We start from the raw sequence: 5,470 nt of genomic DNA, 5'->3' as shown, positions 1-5,470 counted from the left end.
CCTAGCTGCCAGTCCCTCCTCAAAAGTCAGCCTAAGTACATAATCTAACTCAGTGTATCGTGCTGGGCTCTCCTGCATGTCTTGGCAAGGAGAAGTCTTAGAACATAAAAAAAAATCAAATTCTCCCATCATCCACTCACATCCAAACTACGGACCTACAGCACTCTGATTTTGCCCTCAGGAGTGATGTGAAACTTGCCTTTCTTCCTTTGCTTTTCTTGCTCACCCCTAAAATGCTGTGCATTAAATGCAGCCACTGAGCAAAAAAGAAAACTCAGTTTTCTTGGTTTTTATCTTGGCAAGGAAGAAGGTAGAGTACCATCTGAATTTTTCATCCCATCTTCTTTCCCATGCTCCCTCCCCCTCCCTGTTAACTGTAAACTGGAAAAAAACCCCATAAACAGGCAAACCTTACCCCAGCAGGCTGGCCTTAGCTCCCATGTGCTCTCTCAAATAAGCTACATTTCTAAAATAAAGATTATGTACATCATGGGAAAAATTGCAGTGTACATCCAGAGGAGTTTACTGCTTTTTCTAGTTGCTGTCCTAGTCCTAATGTAAATCACATGTTACCATTTTCTGAAAGGAAAGGGGATGAATCCTACAATACTGCCTGATCATAGGAGAACAATCAGCATTTTTTAAAATCTTTACCAAATGGTGTTCTCTTCCTTTTACTCAGACATCTCTCCCGTTTCAGACACCTGTCCTGTTCCAGTGTTGTGGATACGGACTTCCTCAGACATGCTGATTTACAACTCGATCTGTGGAATAAGAGAAATCAGGTCCAGGGACTTCAGATTATGCTATTTTTAACCACCAACAATTAGATGTTATGCAGTTAACTCACAACAGGGTTGAAAAAAACTAAGTGGAATTGTAAATATATCCTAATAATTGTATTGGAGCATAGGATTTATAATTACTAAATGTGTGATAACTGCTTCCTAAATGCCCATGCTCTTTAAACAACCTAATTTATAATTTAAAAAGCTGACAACTCTTAAAGTGTTTTATTTTATCTTGTCTGAAATAATTGAAGAGTAAGTTATTGAAAACCTTTATTTTTCATTAGCCTTAAATTCAACTACAATTAATGTGCCCAATTTGATTATAAACTGCACAAATTAAACAATAAAGAGCTGTCTAATGAGAAATTAATTATGAGGAACAGAAGAGGAGCTGGGCTGGATAAAAGCAATAAGTTATGGCCTATGGCAGGATGTGTCAGGTTTTAAAGGAGACAAAGGGCTTTTTCCTCAATGTGTGCCAGTGCTGATAGGGCTCATCACAGATCAGTAGATCCAAAAGCCATAACAGCACGGTAATTGAAACTGCCAAAATCAATAGTGCTGACAACCTTAATTAAATTAAATATGTCTCTGATGAGCTCAAACAGCATGGCAGCGGACCACTTGACCCTTTCTCGGAGCCCCACTTGATAGAGTGCAGCGTGCAGCATGATGGATTTCACCCCCGAGGACCACTGGAGCCCTCGCGCTACTGTAGAAAATTGCTCCAAGAGTGATGGTCTCCCCAGAGCAACTGTAGCTTTGACTCCGAAGTGCAGCCCTGAGTTCATCGCCTGCTCTGGCTTTCGTTTTGCCTGGAAAGCATGGGGACTACTTTGCCGAGTGCAGCCCGGGGAACTTTGTCATTGTGTCAACTTTCTGCCCTCCTCCCAGCAAAAATAACAGTTTTGTTTGCTAAACAGGCAAACAACTTCCATCACAGCTGGCTGGCTGAGAAGCAGTTCTGAGTTTTTATTCCAAGGAGAATAGCTGGGAGATCTACTTAGAACTGGGTCTAATTCAGCAGTGGTTTTTAAGTTTTATCTTTTTGAAATAAAGAGATTGGGCTGAGACATCCTGGAATTATCTGAAAAATCATTGTGCAATTATAATGGAGAAAAAATGAACTATAAATGGGCAGGAGACAAAGAAGTATTCTTGTTGCTTAAGCTACAGGGCTGGAATCTCAGTTCAGCTGTACAGTCAGCAGTTGTTTTTCTCACTAGGAAATTGCATGAGTAAATATTTTTGCAGAGTGCTGTTCTCTTGACCATGTAGTGCTGACTTCCTAAACAACATGAAATAATTGTACCTTTAAGTTTTCAAAATGTTTATGTCAGCATTAACAAACTGTTCCTTCATTATAAGCCTGTCAAAGATCAGAGGCTTAGATTATTGAAGTAGATTCCTTTCAAATGCTGAAATTGTTGCTGTGACAACCTGGGGAGAGAAGAGATTGTTTGAGGTGGACAAACTGTGGGTTTTCCATACCAAAAGGTTTTAAATAATCCACCTCCCTGTTTAGAAAAAATACCTCAGTCACAGTTAACACCCTCCAGCTAATCATAAAGGTCTCATAAAGGTAAAAAAATTGTGTCTAAAATCCTATGGGTTTAAATCACGCTGCTGAGGTTCACATATATATGAATTAGGCTAATCTTAAATAAATGTGATCCACAAACTGTAATTCTGTTCCATGTATAACATTTTATGAAAGACACCTATTCAATATATTTTGGAGCATTGCTATTCTGCTAGGAACTTGGGTAGAATTTATGACACTGGAAAAATTATACAAAAGACGATATCCTTGAATCACGAGCAGGCCCTCCCTCCCTCGTAGTGCCGTTTATGGCATTGCTAATTTAAATGTGGTTCTGTGTCAGGCAAACCTGTTTTATAGCAGACTCTAATCCAGCCTTGAAAACTTTGTAATCCAGTGTATAAGAAAGCAGTTTGCAGGATGCAGGAGTAAAGTTAGAGTTTGTATTTTGGAAATGTCTAAGGAAAATTTTTCTGGGTTTTTTGTTTGTTTGTTTGGTTGGTTGGTTGGTTTTGTTTTGGGTTTTTTTGTTATTTGTGGTTTTTGGTGGTTTTTTTTTTTTTTTCATTTTATGCCTTTTCCTTCTCCTTTTTCTTTTTTAATTCTTTTTTTCAATTCTTTTTCACCTTCCCCTTCTCCTTGTCATTCCCCCTCCTCTTACCCTTCCTTTCCCCTTTCCTTTTTTAAGCTACATAAAAATAAAAATGACCTTTTTATGCTCTAAGTGCTGTGTATTTTTTTCATTATTATTAGTGGAGTGTTATAACACTGTAGGGTTCAGACAGATGCCAAATTCCCCATAAAAATCTCTAGGGGCTGGTACAACCTCTGCCTTTGAAAGCTACTTGCCTTTCAGTGACAGCATCGAATAATAACAAATTATTAGTAAAAAAATGTTACAGTATCAGCAGTAATAAAGGCTTTACCCTCACTTCTTAAAGCAGAATGAAGAATCTTTTTGCCTCTGATAGAGCTGTTAACTTTGCTGGGTTATGAAGGGAAAAAAGAGCTTCTAGAGCAAAAGGGACTTCCCAGAGGGTGAAATGGAGCAGAAACTTCTCACGTGCAGAACGAGAGCTATGATTTTGTCTCTAGAAGAACAGCAGAGTGGAAAACAGCCAAGAGAGTTGCTCACCCTCAGTGAGAGGCCCAAAAGCCATTGAAGCACAGCTCCTCCTTGAGTGTCTCCTTCACCTTCCACAGCAGTGTTGTTTTTTTGGCCAGCTGACTGATTGTTCACCTGTTGCCTGAAACACTTACTACTGGCCTCATCTGACCCCTTAGCCTCATTAGACCCCTTATGTTCTGTCTTCTCCTTTAACTTTCTTTTTACCACTCTTTTTGTGTTGCATCTGAGCCCCCACAGATGCTTTTGCTCCGCCATGCTGGGTGGTGAGTGTGAAGTAGCTGATCCCTTTGCTAAAGAAGGTACTGTTGGGATGTACACTGGCAGTGGAGCATGAGGGAGCAAATGCAGCCAGCACAACTGCTCATCTTTCCCAGTGTTACTGATGCTATAAGCTAGTAGATTTTTACTACCTGAAAAACAATTTACTGAGGCAAGATGCTTGGGATACAGTGCTTTTGTCACACTGACAAAGCATGGGAGGAGGCTGAGGAGCTGAGCCCACCAGTGGCTTTTACTTGAGTCCCTCTGCAAGGAGGCAGGTTCCCTGATGATTGGTGAAAAGAGCATGGTCCAACACAGTGCATCCTTACTGCACCACATCCCACCATGTCAATGAGCTGCCTCAGCTGCCCTTCCCTTGGATGCAGTGAAAGCACAGTTCCTTGGACACCATGAAAGGATTTTAAGTGTGGAGAAAAAGCCGCTGGATATTTCTGAAAGGACTCACACTGTTAGTGAAAGTCTCAAGGCTCAGATCAGAAAGTAGTGTTAAATTTGTATTTTTCTGGAAAGTCTGAGCTGACAAAACATGAATTTAAAAGTTTCAGCCCTTGAGGTTTTGTGTTTTTACTTTCTCTTGACTAGTACATCTGTAGCAAGCCAAACATTCAAGCTCATTCTTGTTGGGAAAACAGTTTTAAATAAGTGATTCTTAATCTGCTTATTCAAGATAGAGATATGCTCTGGAGCCAAACTTTTCTGAATGTTCTGTTATTTTTGGCCACCCATATTGTATCTCTCTAATCTTAAAGAACCCAAAGAATTTACTTGTTGCCAAAGAAACACTTTAAGTTTAGGAGAGAGCTCTTTAGCAAAAGGCACCTTCATGAGTCAGTTTTCAACCCTCCATTCTGTCTGTGGCAGCTGACCCCTAAGTGACTACAGAGGCTGGCCCTTGCCACCAAGACTGAGATATATAAACCCCCTACTTGAAAGCAAAAACATAGAGCAGCATAAAGGTTTTGAATTGAATCTCAGTTTACGTATTCTACTTATAATTTGGCTTTTATCTCTTATATTGTTCTCTGTACTGTGAAACTTCTGATTAATCTTGAGTGATGTGTCTAAGCTAGGCTTGTGTCACCAGCCTTTGCAGTGGGGAAGAAAACTAAGATAGAAAGACAGATAGCTCGGAAGGAGCAATTTGTATAAGGAGGAGAGTCACATTGATCATGTCATAGCATTACTACCAGTCACACTTCAGCTCCAGACAGAAAAGATTCATTTCCACAAAAGAGCCTTGGCTTGAATAGCCATACTCTCTTTTACTTAGAGAGTAAAAGCTATGCAAAGTACTTTCCAAGAAGTACAGTTGCAATTAAAAAAAAAAGGAAAGAAGAAATTCTGAAAGAGTGCATGGAATATCTTCTACAAAGCATATACAGAGATGGGGTTTCTATGTGATTAAAAAAGAAGATACTGTGAGGACTGTAGATCCAGGTGCTGCACTAAAGAAAGTGCAAGTTCATTACTGTACATCCACTTTCATAAATACTTCAGCTGCATCTGACCTTGCCAAGTCACTTCATGCTCCCCCAAAACTCATCCCTGCCTCGAGACCAGCAAAATCTGAGCAATGGCTGGCAGCTGGTATTTCAGCTGCTCTTTACTGATTTCAATCACCCCATGTTGGCTGTTGTATTTATCTTACCCATGAGCCTGCATTCTAATTATATATGGTCTATGTTCTACTTGAACAGGACCAAGTTTCTGAGGGCTTTTAATTTG

This window comes from Empidonax traillii, unplaced genomic scaffold (assembly GCF_003031625.1).
Source record: "Empidonax traillii isolate 1590-97213 ecotype Southwest subspecies unplaced genomic scaffold, ASM303162v1 scaffold336:size770142, whole genome shotgun sequence".
In the NCBI taxonomy this organism is placed as follows: domain Eukaryota; kingdom Metazoa; phylum Chordata; class Aves; order Passeriformes; family Tyrannidae; genus Empidonax; species Empidonax traillii.
This window is presented reverse-complemented; position numbering follows the sequence as displayed.